This window comes from Aegilops tauschii, chromosome 5 (assembly GCF_002575655.3).
Source record: "Aegilops tauschii subsp. strangulata cultivar AL8/78 chromosome 5, Aet v6.0, whole genome shotgun sequence".
Classification (NCBI taxonomy): Eukaryota; Viridiplantae; Streptophyta; class Magnoliopsida; order Poales; family Poaceae; genus Aegilops; species Aegilops tauschii.
Window position 1 is genome coordinate 378,078,360 of NC_053039.3, and position 14,916 is coordinate 378,093,275.

Below are 14,916 nucleotides of genomic sequence, written 5' to 3' on the forward strand. Positions count from 1 at the left end.
TTACGAAAAACACTCTACACAAAAAATTTGAAAAATGTTAATCTAGCATTTGTAAAATGTTAAGTGTGTTTAGAAAAAAAAAACTCTCATGCATATGAAAAATGTATACAAAAAAATACAGTGTGGATGAAAAAAGTTGATCATGTATTTGAAAAATATTAATCAAGCTTTTGAAAACAATCCATGAAATAATTTGATCCATGGACGACACCGTTGTGGTAAAGGTCATGATTCCAAAGGAATCAGCTAATCATGTATTTAAAAAATGTTAGACGTGTATATACAAAATTGATGTTATATTTCCAAAAAGATAACCATGTATAAAAAGTTGTTCCTAGTGTATACCGAAAATGTATAATGTGTATGAGAAAAGTAGGCATCTAACACAAGTATTTGAAAAATTGTGAATCATCCATTTATAAAATGTTTAACATGTACAAAAATGTTTCTAATGTATAGAAAAAATATAATTTTTTAAAAAATCTTGATCATTTTAAAAAATTAATCATATATTTAAAAAATATTAAACATGTACCATGTGATACACGTGGTAAGCAATCCAAACTATTCAAAAATAAATATTAAACATGTATTAAAACGTGTTCCTTATATATACCAAATATGTACAATGTGTATGAAAAAAGTAGTCAACAAACATAATTTTTAAATGTTAATCATGTATTTAAAAAATGTAAACATGTACAAAAAAATGTTCCTAATGTATACGCAAATGTAAAAATGTGTATAAAAAATGTACACATGTGTTGAAGAAACGAGGAAAAAATCGTTGAAAACAGAAGAATCAAAAAACACTACAGAACAAAGAAGCGGAAAACCCAAAGAAACCTTTGAAACAGCGTGAAAAAAAAATCAACGACAAGCGAAGAAAATTGATGAAAACTAAGAAAGAAACAGAAAAATGCAAAATAAAAATAAATAAAAGAAAAACCAAAGAAAGAATAAAAGAAAACCAAAGAGAAAAGGGAACAAGAAAAGTGGAGAAAAAGAGTGCAAAAAAGAAAACCCGAGCAAGAAACAAAAGAATAAAAACAAATAAAAAGGAAACAAGAAAACCGGTGAAGAAATAATAAAATACCCAAAGAAAAACCAAAAAACAAAAAACAAATAAAGCGGACTCCAGCATTGAAAACCTGAAAAGAAATGCACACAAAAAACCCAAAAGAAAACCACGAATGAAACCCAGCAAACTCGAACGAAACTTGATGAACAAAAAAAATGACGTAAATAGGTTAGCCAGTAGCAACAGCGCGGGGACAAAGTTTCACACGAGACGAAAGGAGCACATACACTAAGCGAGATATAGCTCCCACAAACTAGTTCAGCCTACCTCTGCTTCTTTTTTTTCTTGGCAAACTCCTATACATGTTTAAAACATCTAGATTTCTTTAGAATTGCATACATCTTTATATGAAAAAGTATAGGCACAGTACTTCAATTCATAGAGGCAAAAAATACAAACAAACTTTTATTAGTAAGAAGTAAATGAAATTTCCTAGAATACGATCAACCTATAAACCACCCTCATGTCCGGGCCATGTCGATCCCCGCATGACGGCGTACTACACTGTGGATGGCCTGACGGGTGGTATTCCAGATAGTGGCCTGGTCCTAGGGTCTTTGAGGCCTCCGACTGTGGCTAGGAGCCTGTCATGGAAACTAGGGTGTCTTGAAGCACAAGTTGGAACTCCTCCCGCCGACCTGACAAAGTAGGATAGGGTCCTTGTAACCCTAGGTCTCATCGTCCTTTATATGGTGAGACCAGGGGATAGCGTAGGGATCGACTCCAACTCAGTAGCTATAAACACCATATCTTTGTAAACCCCCTCATGTGAGCTGTTTTTCACCATCATTTCAATCAAAAGCAGGAGTAGGATATTACCTCAACCATGAGGGCCAGAACCTCGGTAAACTCCCCGTGTATGATATCCTTTGGTACTTTCGACTACACTCTCCACCCAACCAAGGACGTCGATGTTTTTTGTATCATCAGTTGGCGCGCCAGCGAGGGGTTGTGTCAGCCAGAGAGGGAGCCCAGTTCGGATCTCTAGTCATGTCTTCATGTCGGGCCAATCATGCTGATGGTGTCCCGGCTAGGGGCCTCTCACCATGGCGTCTCCTGGTCTGGTGTGCGGGGCTGAGGAACCCCTCTTGTCGGTTCAGGGGTGGACCACGGAAAGATCCAGGAGACTTGTCATGTACTCCAAGATGCCACAATCATTGACTATTCGTTTTCCTCTTACCAATTGTAATACCCCCGTAATTAAGCTACAATGATTTCCCTTTAAATATGCCAAGTCATCATGTTTTGCAAAGCTTAAATGCCACATGTCCCAAATTCAATTCAAATTAAAATTCAAAATGCAAGACCAAATATTATTTATTCAAAGAGAAAAACAAATATGTTGGCAATATTCCAAATAATCCCCATGTATTTTTCAGGATGAAATCAACCCTATTTGAATTACCAAAATGCCCCTAGCAATATTTAAAGTGCACTCGCAACACTTATTCGAACCATTTAAATGCATACATAAATTTAAATAACTTCAATTGGCATGAAGCTTTGTGTGCTGTTTCAAAACATTGTCTAGTATTTATGTGCTAAGTTTCACATTTAACAAAAACCGTTTGCTAGCTGAGATGAATAGAAAACAGAAAATAAAATCAAAACCAGAAAGAAAGGGAGAAAAAGGCTCACTATTGGACCGGGCCATGAGTGCACAGTGTGCGGCCCAGCCCAACAACCACTCATCCCTAACCTCCTGCTCACCTGCGTTGCGCTGGAGGCTGCGCGCTTGCTCATGCCGCGGATGCCCATGCAGCATCCACCCCCCAGCCTCGTGGATGGATTAGAGCATCGCCCTCGAGCCCCACATGAAACCCTAAGGCACTTCTCCCCCTCCCTTGCTCACTCTCATCTAATCGATTGATGCCTGAAGCCCCGTCGCCATGCATGGTCGGACTCACCCGTGTAGCCATCATCACCGCCAAGCCCTAAGACCGTGTGAAAGAGCATGGTGCCCCATGTTTATTTTGGTAATTGATGACAATCTCCATGAAGTAATGGTTGCCTTGAGTTGTATTTGAAGGATTTTTCCATAGCTTTGCTTGAAAACCATTTGTTGGTTTCAAGGTTATAAGGAAAAGATAAGATACAAGGTTGATCAAGACTAAGTCAAAGAGTGAATCAAGTTGATCAACACACAAAGCATCGAAGATGTACCGAGAGGGATCAAGTGATCCCATGGTATGGTAAGCATTGTTCATTACGCTTTGTGTACTAACACATGGTCTACGTTAGAGTTCTTTGTGGGGTTAGGTATGTTTCCATGGGCGTGCATCAAAAGGAAGATATCATATAATGCATGGAGGATGACATCAAGTGGTGATCGTCATCAAGGTTGCGTTGTGCAAGTTCAAGTGGAGCAACACGAAGAGATCACGTGCTTGAAGCTTGCCATCCATTATGGTGACACTGGATTTGTGAAGATGTGCAAAAGAGTGGCTCACCTATAGTAGAGTATGGGGGAGCAATCTACTAGTCTTCATCGAGCCTGCGCAATCAAGAAAGGTGGTCCAGCTTGAGGAGGACAAGATCGTCATCATCTAGCTCAAGTGGACTATGCACAAGGCAAAGGTTTATCCTTGATAGGTTTTCTATTTTACCGGTCTCATGGTGTTAGTTGAAGACCGGGTTATAGGATCGATTTTCCTACTATCAGTGGGGCTCTCGAGTGAGTAGCTTGATCGTATCGTTCCTAGAGAGCTCAAACCCATCATTGGCATCATCTTTCTTGGTTCTTATTTGATTTTTCTCTATGTGAGGTTTTAGAGTTTGTATTTGGCTTATTGTTCAAACTCAAGCTCATAAAAAATGGAGTTCGTATGCATCATCTTTGCGTTTTTGGTGTTGGAGAGTCCGCCGATTCATATTTGTGGAAGGTCCTCTTCCTTATCCTATTGGCATTTCTTCTCCATCGTTGTTGGATAGTACTTGTCGTCATTGATACATCCATTTTACATCATGTTTTCCTACTATTATTTATTATGTTTAGGGTCATTATTTCACTTTATGATACTATTCTTATGCCTTTTCTCTCTTATTTTGCAAGTTTCAAATGAAGAGGAAGATTGCCGGTAGCTGGAATTCTGGACCGGAAAAGGCTACAACAGAGATAGCTATTCTGCACAACTCCAAATGACTTGAAAATTTGCGGAGAATTATTTTGGAATATATAAAAAATATTGGCAGAAGAAATACCAGGAGGTGGGCACTAGGGAGCGACAAGCTCAGGGGGCGTGCCCTACCCCTTGGGCGCGCCTACCGAGCTTGTGGGCCCCTTGGCAGGCCTTCGGTTCCCATCTTTTGCTATATGAAGCCATTTTCTCTAGAAAAAAAATTAGAAGAAGACTTTCGGGATGAAGCGCTACCGTCTCGAGGCAGAACTTGGGCAGGACCATTTTTGCTCTCCGGCGGAGCGATTCCGCCGGGGACACTTACCTCCGGGAGGGGGAAATTGAAGCCATCGACATCACCAACGATCCTCTCATCATGGGAGGACCAATATTCATCAACATCTTCACCAGAACCATCTCATCTCAAACCCTAGTTCATCTCTTGTATTCAATCTTTGTCCCAAAATCTCAGATTGTTACTTGTGGGCTGCTAATAGTGTTGATTACATCTTGTAGTTGATGCTAGTTGGTTTATTTGGCGGGAGATTAAATGTTTAGATCCTCAAGCATATTCAATACCCCTCTGATCTTGAACATGAATATGATTTGTGAGTAGTTACTTTTGTTCTTGAGGACATGGGAGAAGTCTTGTTATAAGTAACCCTGTGATGTTGGTATTCGTTCAATATTTTCATGATATGTATGTTGCTGCTTGATGACCCACAAGTATAGGGGATCAATCATAGTCCTTTCGATAAGTAAGAGTGTCAAGCCTAACAAGGAGCAGAAGGAAATGACAAGCGGTTTTCAGCAAGGTAATTTCTGTAGGCACGGAAATTATCGGTAACAGGTAGTTTGATAGCAAGATAATTTGTAAAAAGTAATAAGTAGCATCAGTAACAATAGGTGCAGCAAGGTAGCCCAATCCTTTTTATAGCAAAGGACAGGCTGGAATGGTCTCTTATAGTAAGCAAATCGTTTTTAGGACACACGGGAATCTCATCTAGTCACTTTCATCATGTTGGTTTGATTCGCGTTCGCTACTTTGATAATTTGATATGTGGGTGGACCGGTGTTTGGGTGCTGTTCTTACTTGAACAAGCCTACCACTTATGATTAACCCCTCTCGCAAGCATCCGCAACTACGAAAGAAGAATTAAGATAAAATCTAACCATAGCATTAAACATATGGATCCAAATCAGCCCCTTACGGAATAGCGCATAAACTAGGGTTTAAGTTTCTGTCACTCTAGCAACCCATCATATAATAACTACTCCACAATGCATTCCCTTAGGCCCAAATATGGTGAAGTGTCATGTAGTCGACGTTCACATAATACCACTAAGGGAATCACAACATACATACCATCAAAATATCGAACGAATATCAAATTCACATGATTACTTATGAAAAGACTTCTCCCATGTCCTCAAAAACAAAAGTAACTACTCACAAAACATATACATGCTCAAGATCAGAGGGGTATTGAATAGCATAATAGATCTGAACATATAATCTTCCACCAAATAAACCGGCTAGCATCAACCACAAGATGTAATCAACACTACTAGTCACCCACAGGTACCAATCTAAGGCTTTGATACAAAGATTGAACACAAGAGATGAACTAGGGTTTTGAGATGAGATGCTGCTGTTGAAGATGTTGATGAAGATTGGCCCTCGCACGATCAGAGGGGTGTTGGTGATGACGATAGCTTCGATTCCCCCCCCCCCTGGAGGGAAGTATCCCCGGCGGAATCTCTCCACCGGAGAGAAAAAGTGCTCCTGCCGAAGTTCCGCCTCGAGACGGCGGCGCTCCGTCCCGAAAGTCCTCCCCTTATATTTTTCTAGGGCAAATGACCTTATATACCAGAGGATGGGCACCGGAGTATGGCCAGGGGGCCCACTATCCACCAGGGCGCGCCAGGGGGGTAGGCACGCCCTGGTGCCTAGTGGGCACCAGGGTGAGCCCCTCTGGTATTTATTTTCTCCAATATTTTTTATATATTCCAAAATAAATCTCCGTAAAATTTCAGCTCATTTGGAGATGTGCAGAATAGGTATCTCTGACATAGCTTTTTCAGGTCCAGAATTCCAGCTGCCGGTAATCTCCCTCTTTGTGTAAACCTTGAATACTATGAAAGAAAAGGCATTAGACATACTCCACAAAGTGTTATATTGAATAAAAACTCTATAAATAATAGTAGGAAAACATGATGCAAAATGGACGTATCAACTCCCCCAAGCTTAGACCTTGCTTGTCCTCAAGCGAAAGCCAATATTGAGAATCATGTTCACATGTTTAGAGAGAGAGAGGTGTCGATAAAACAAAATACGAACATAGTAGCATGATGATCATTATTATAACAGCAATACACTTTATCATAAAACTCCTCATGAGCAAGTACCAATTCATCACAACATCGAAGTATAAAGCATAAGCTTTCTTGAAAACTAACAAACTATGTTCTCAGTCAACAATGCAATTGCAATTCATCATGTTTTCAGGAAGGGTCTCATGTAGGAGCTTTTTAGCAAGTCCACATACTCAACCATCATTTAGTCTTCTATGATATGGAGCAAAAAGTTTCAGCCGAACACATAGAAAGAAAGGGGCTTATTGATACGTCCATTTTGCATCATGTTTTCCTACTGTTATTTATATTGTTGTTATTCTTTATAACACTTTTTGGAGTAATTCTAATGCCTTTTCTCTCATAATATGCAAGGTTTACACAAAGAGGGAGAATGTCGGCAGCTGGAATTCTGGATCTGAAAAAGCTATGTCAGAGATACCTATTCTTCACATATCCAAATGAGCTGAAATTTTACGGAGAATTATTTTGGTATAAATAAAAAATGCTGAAGAAAATAACTACTAGAGGGGGGAACCCAGGCGCCCACAAGGCACCAAGGCGCGCCACCTCTTCCAGGCGCGCCCTGGTGGGTAGTGGGCAGCCTGGCCCACCTCTAGTGCCCATCTTCTGGTATATAAGGTATTTTGACCTAAAAAAATAAGGAGAGGACTTTCGGGACGGAGCGCCGCCGTCTCGAAGCGGAACTTGGACAAGAGTACTTTTGCCCTCCAGCGGAGCGATTCCGCCGGTGGAACTTCCCTCCCGAAGGGGGAAATCGAAGCCATCGTCATCACCAACAATCCTCTCATAATTGGGAGGCCAATCTTCATCAACATCTTCAACAACACCATCTCATCTCAAAACCCTTGTTCATCTCTTGTGTTCAATCTTTGTATCGGAACCTCAGATTAGTACCTGTGGGTGACTAGTAGTGTTGATTACATCTTGTAGTTGATGCTAGATGGTTTATTTGTTGGAAGATTATATGTTCAGATCCATTATGCTATTTAATATTCCTCTGATCTTGAGCATGGATATTATTTGTGAGTAGTTGCCTTTGTTCTTGAGGCCACGGGAGAAGTCATGTTGCAAGTAATCATGTGAATTTGATATTCATTCAACATTTTGATGATATGTATGTTGTGATTCCCTTAGTGGTGTTATGTTAACGTCGACTAAATGACACTTCACCATCTTTGGGCCTAAGGGAATGAATTGTGGAGTAGTTATTAGATGATGGGTTGCTAGAGTGACAGAAGCTTAAACCCTAGTTATGCGCTATTCTATAAGGGACTGATTTGGATCCACATGTTTAATGCTATGGTTAGATTGTTATCTTAATTCTTCTTTCATAGTTGCGGATGCTTGCGAGGGGGTTAATCATAAGTGGGAGGCTTGTTCAAGTAAGAACAACACCCAAGCACCGGTCCACCCACATATCAAATTATCAAAGTAGCGAACGCGAATCAAACCAACATGATGAAAGTGACTAGATGAAATTCCCGTGTGCCCACAAGAATGCTTTGCTTATTATACGAGACCGTTCCAGCCTGTCCTTTGCTACAAAAAGGATTGGGCTACCTTCCTGCACTTTATTTACCATTACCATTACTTGTTCTTTACAAATTATCTTACTATCAAACTACTTGTTACCGACAACTTCAGTGCTTGCAGAAATTATCTTACTGAAAACCGCTTGTCATTTCCTTCTGCTCCTCGCTGGGTTCGACACTCTTACTTATCGAAAGGACTACGATTGATCCCCTATAGTTGTGGGTCATCAAGACTCTTTTTTGGCGCCGTTGCTGGGGAGTGAAGCACTCTTGGTAAGTGGAAATCGGTAAGGAAAAATTTATATTACGTGCTGAAATTTATTGTCACTTATTACTATGGAAAACAATCCTTTGAGGGGTCACCTCGACTGGAAACACAAAGAGTTTCCCCTAAACCTACTGCACCTACTGAAAATATGAGTTATGAAATTTCTTCGGGTATGATAGAGCAACTAATGGCTAATCCTTATGCAGGAGACGGAACGAAGAATCCCGATATGCATTTGATACATGTGGATGAAATTTGTGGAGTATTTAAGCTTGCAGGTTTACCCGGAGATGAAGTTAAGTAGAAGGTTTTCCCTTTATCTTTGAAGGGAAAAGCATTGGCATGGTATAGGCTATGCTATGATATTGGATCTTGGAACTGGAATCGATTGAAATTGGAATTTCACCAAAAGTTTTATCCTATGCATCTAGTTCATCGTGATCGGAATTATATATATATATATATATATATATATATATATATATATAAAATTTTTGGCCTCATGAAGGAGAAAGTGTCGCTCTAGCTTGGGGGAGGCTTAAGTCAATGTTATATTCATGCCCCAATCACGAGCTCTCAAGAGAAATTATCATTCAGAACTTTTATGCTCGGCTTTCTCGTAATGATCAATCCATGCTCGATACTTCTTGTGCTGGTTCTTTTATGAAGAAGACTATTGAATTCAGGTGGGATCTTTCAGAAAGAATTAAATGCAACTCTGAAGATTGGGAACTTGACGAAGGTAAAGAGTCAGGTATTAAGCTTGAGTTTGATTGTGTTAAATCTTTCATGAATACCGATGCTTTTCATAAGTTTAGCACTAAATATAGACTTGACTCTGAGATAGTAGCCTCTTTTTGTGAATCATTTGCTACTCATGTTGATCTCCCTAAGGAGAAGTGGTTTTAATATCATCCCCCTATTAAAGAACAAATTAAAGAACCGATTATACCTAAAGATGAAACTATCATTTACAATGTTGATCCAATAGTTCCTACTGCTTATATTGAAAAACCACATTTCCCTGTTAGGATAAAGGAACATGCTAATGTATCAACAGTGGTTCGCAAAAGTAATATTAAAGCACCTAAACCCTTTGAACAAATTAAATTAGAACCTAGTGTTGCTATGGTTAAAGATCTCTTGGTCGAAAATGTTGATGGGCATGTTATTGAATTTTGTGATGAAGCTGCTAGAATTGCTAAACCCGACACTAAAGATAAGAATAGACCTGTTGTTGGCATGCCTGTCATCTCAGTTAAAATTGGAGATAATTGCTATCATGGTTTATGTGATTCGGGTGCTAGTGTGAGAGCTATTCCTTTTACCTTATACCAAGAAATTATGAATGGTATAGCACCCGTGGAAATAGAAGACATAGATGTTACTATTACTTGCTAATAGAAATACCATCACACCGCTCGGGATTGTTAGAGATGTTGAAGTCTTCTATGGGAAAATAAAATACCATACTGATTTTCTAGTTCTTGGTTCCCCACAAGATGTTTTTTGTCCCATAATTTTTGGAAGACCTTTCTTGAACACTGTCAATGCTAAGATAGATTGCCATAAAGAAACTATCAGTATTAATTTTGGTGATCTGTCTCATGAGTTTAATTTATCTAAGTTTGGTAGACAACCTCATGATAAAGAATTACCTAGTAAGGATGAAATAATTGGTCTTGCTTCTATGGACGTACCTCCTACTGATCCTTTAGAACTATATTTGCTAGACCATGAAAATGATATGCACTTGCGTGAAAGAAATGAAATAGATAAAATATTATTTGAACAACAACCTATCCTTAAACACAATGTGCCTATTGAAACTCTAGGAGGTCCTCCTCCACCTAAAGGCGATCCTGTGTTTGAATTAAAACAATTGCCTCACACTCTGAAGTATGCTTATCTTGATGAGAAAAAAATATATCCTGTTATTATTAGTGCTAACCTTTCAGAACACGAAGAAGAGAGATTATTAAAAATTCCGAGGAAGCACCCTACTGCTATTGGATATACTCTTGATGATCTTAAGGGTATTAGTCCCACTCTCTGTCAGCCCAAGATTAATATGGAACTTGATGCTAAACCCATTGTTGATCACCAACGACGTTTGAATCCTAAGATGAAAGGAGTGGTACGAACTGAAATACTAAAGCTTCTGGAAGCAGGTATAATCTATCCCATAGCTGATAGTAGATGGGTAAGTCATGTTCATTGTGTCCCTAAGAAAGGAGGTATTACTGTTGTTCCTAATGATAAAAATGAACTTATCCCACAAAGAATATTGACTGGCTATCGAATGGTAATTGATTTTAGGAAATTAAACAAATCCACTAGAAAAGATCATTACCCTCTGCCTTTCATTGATCAAATGCTAGAAAGATTATCTAAGCACACAAACTTCTGTTTTCTTGATGGATATTCTGGTTTCTCTCAAATATCTGTTTCACAACCTGATCAAGAGAAAACCACCTTTACTTGCCCTTTTGGAACTTATGCTTATAGACGTATGCCCTTTGGTTTATGTAATGCACCTGCTACCTTACAAAGATGTATGACTGATGTATCTCTGATTTTTGTGAAAAGATTGTTGAGGTTTTCATGGATGATTTCTCCATTTACGGAACTTCTTTTGATGATCGCTTAAGCAACCTTGATCGAGTTTTGTAGAGATATGAACAAACTAATCTTGTCTTGAATTGGGAGAAGTGTCACTTATGGTTAATGAAGGCATTGTCTTGAGGCATAAAATTTCTGAACGAGGTATTAAGGTGGAAAGCTAAAGTTGATGCAATTGAGAAAATGCCATGTCCTAAAGACATTAAAGGTATTCTTAGTTTCCATGGTCATGCTGGTTTCTATAGGAGGTTTATTAAAGACTTCTCTAAATTTCTAGGCCTCTTACTAATCTTTTACAAAAGGATGTTCCATTTGTTTTTGATGATGATTGTGTAGAAGCCTTTGAAACACTTAAGAAAGCCTTAACTTTTGGACCTATTGTTCAACCACCTGATTGGAACTTGCCTTTTGAAATTATGTGTGATGCTAGTGATTATGCTGTTGGTGCTGTTCTAGGACAAAGAGTTGATAAGAAATTAAACGTTATCCATTATTCTAGCAAAACTCTAGAAAGTGCCCAAAGAAATTATGCTACTACTGAGAAAGAATTCTTAGCAGTTGTGTTCGCTTGTGATAAATTTAGATCTTACATTGTTGATTCCAAAGTAATTGTTCACACCGATCATACTGCTATAAAATATCTTATGGAAAAGAAAGATGCTAAACCTAGACTCATCAGGTGGGTTCTCTTTCTACAAGAATTTGACTTACATATCACTGATAGGAAAGGAGCTGAGAACCCCGTAGCTGATAACTTGTCTAGGTTAGAAAATATTCTTGAGGACCCACTACCTATTGATGATAGCTTCCCTGATGAACAACTAGCTGTAATAAATGCTTCTCATAATACTCCTTGGTATGATGACTATGCTAATTATATCGTTGCTAAATTTATAGCACCTAGTTTCACATACCAACAAAAGAAAAAAAAATCTTCTATGACTTAAGACATTACTTTTGGGACGACCCACATCTTTATAAAGAGGGAGTAGATGGTATTATTAGATGTTGTGTACCTGAGCATGAATAGGAAAAAATCCTACGGAAGTGTCACTCCAAAGCCTACAGGGGACATCATGCAGGAGATAGAACTGCGCATAAGGTATTACAATTTGGTTTTTATTGGCCTACTCTTTTCAAGGATGCCCGTAAGTTTGTCTTGTCTTGTGATGAATGTCAAAGAATAGTTAATATCGGTAAGCGTCAGGAAATGCCTATGAATTATTCACTTGTTGTTGAATCTTTTGATGTTTGGGGCTTTGATTATATGGGACCTTTCCTTCCTCTAATGGGTACACACATATTTTGGTTGCTGTTGATTATGTCACTAAGTGGGTAGAAGCTATTCCAACTAGCAGTGCTGATCATAACACCTCCATTAAAATGCTTAAAGAAGTTATTTTCCCAAGGTTTGGAGTCCCTAGATATTTAATGACTCATGGTGGTTCACACTTTATTCATGGCGCTTTCCGAAAAATGCTTGCTAAATATGATATTAACCATAGAATTGCATCACCCTATCATCCTCAATCTAGTGGTCAAGTTGAACTTAGCAATAGAGAAATAAAATTAATATTACAAAAAATTGTCAATAGGTCCTGAAAGAATTGGTCTAAGAAACTTGATGATGCACTTTGGGCCTATAGAACAACTTATAAAAACCCTATGGGTATGTCTACATATAAAATGGTTTGTGGAAAAGCTTGTCATTTGCCTCTTGAGTTAGAACATAAAGCATAGTGGGCAATTAAAGAACTCAATTATGATTTCAAACTTGCTGGTGAAAAGAGGTTATTTGTTATTAGCTCACTAGATGAATGGAGAACCCAAGCTTATGAAAATGCCAAACTGTTCAAAGAATATGTAAAAATATGGCATGATAAACGAATCCAAAAGCGGGAATTCAAAGTTGGTAAATATGTTCTATTGTACAATTCTTGTTTTAGATTTTTTGCAGGAAAACTTCTTTCCAAATGGGAAGGACCATATATCATCGAAGAATTTTATCGCTCTGGAGCTATCAAGATTAATAATGTTGAAGGTACCAATCCGAAGGTGGTCAATGGACAAAGAATTAAGCACTATATTTCAGGTACGCCTATTAATGTTGAAACTAACATTATCCAAACCTTGACACCGGAGGAACACATAAAAGAAACCTTCCAGAACACTCCAGAACCGTAAAAAGGAAGAGGTGCGTGATATGGAAGTAAACGGACCCCTCGGGCACCTTCCCGACTCCGGTTTCCTTCCATATACTTGTTTCCCAATATAAAAAATCTTTATATATACCCCCGGACGATTTGACCACCGTATCATGGGGAAATCCTCTTTTCTTGTTTCGTGTTGTTTTCTGTTAGATCTATCAAGCCAGGCATCATGTCTTCTCCTTCTTCCTACAACGTAGAAGACGATGTTGGGTTGCTATAGGTAGGGTTGAGGGGAGAGGGGATCGAGGAGGCATCCATGGAAGAAGATGAAGACAACTCGCTTGGAACCCAATCGATCTCCGGCCTCCAAGCGGGGCACTCTGGCTCGCGTTTCCACTATCCCTAATCCCCATCAAGCCATGAGTTCAACAAACGATCAAGGAATCCATGAAGTGCAAGAGGGAATCCCTCCAAGGAGGCCCTTAATCAGGTTACATCGAAACAAGTTTCATAATTTGATTCATAACTATGGGGTCGAAAATACTCCTCGTGTGCACATACCGTCCAATTGGGACATATCTCGTCCAAGAGAAAGCGATGCATGAACAAACTCTTGGGGACCGGAGAATAAACACATTATGGCTGAGGTGGAGAGGAACACTGAGTTGCTTCGTCGAGCCCTCCAAGAAATTCAAAGTTTTAAGGAGGCCCTCAGAAATATTTTGGAGGAAAAGACCACCTAATTATTCCACACTCGCTATTTTTAATATATTGTGATATATTCTAACTTTATGATAACAACACCTATTTTTATATTTTAGTTCTCCGATATCATACAAGGCTATCTTCTTCATACCCACAACGTAGTTTTATTTCTCGTTTCTAGATGGAAGCAAACATTCGGTGTACGTAGAGTCGTATCAGTGGCAGATAGGACTTGAGAGAATATTGATCTTACCTTTAGCTCCTTGTGGGTTCGACACTCCATACTTATCACTTCCACCTTTGGAAATTGCTATGATGATTCCTTGCACTTGGGGATTACCAAGCTCTTTTCTGGCATCGTTGCCGGGGAGCAATAGCATGGGGTTGATATTCTCGTGTGTGCTTGTTTGCTTTCTTCACTAAGTAGATTTTGTTTTTGTTTTCTTTAGTTGTGGGTGAAACAATTTTTTTTTCTAAATAATGCAAAATACAAAAAAATTTACTTGCCTCTTATGCCTAAAAACTTTTTTCAAAAAGAGAAGTGATTGGAAGGTTATGCATTGGGGAAGTGAGGGTTGACCTTGAACACTTGTGTTCATGCTCATGGAAACAATGTAGAATTTTTCATGGAAGTTTCTAAAAAATAATTATCCCCTTTTATATATCCAGTGTATTATAAAAATAATGTGTCAAGTTTTGGCTTTAGGATGATTAGATTGCTTGTTTGCTATGTGCGGTGCAAAAACAGAAACTTTGGCTGTAGTGCGTGAATTTACATTTTTTACACAGTACTGCTATGAAAATTGAATTTCAAAAGTTTCTGAAATTCTTACACAGTACTGCTATGAAAATTGTTTATTTTGTCCTATATTTTAAGAATTTTTGGAGTTACATAAGTATGGTAAATTTTCAGATTGCTACAGACTGTCCTGTTTTTGATAGATTCTGTTTTCTATGTGTTGTTCGCTTATTTTGATGAGTCTATGGGTTGTATCGAGGGGTATGAACCATGGTGAAGTTGGAATACAGTAGATATAATGCTAATACGAAATTGGAATGAATT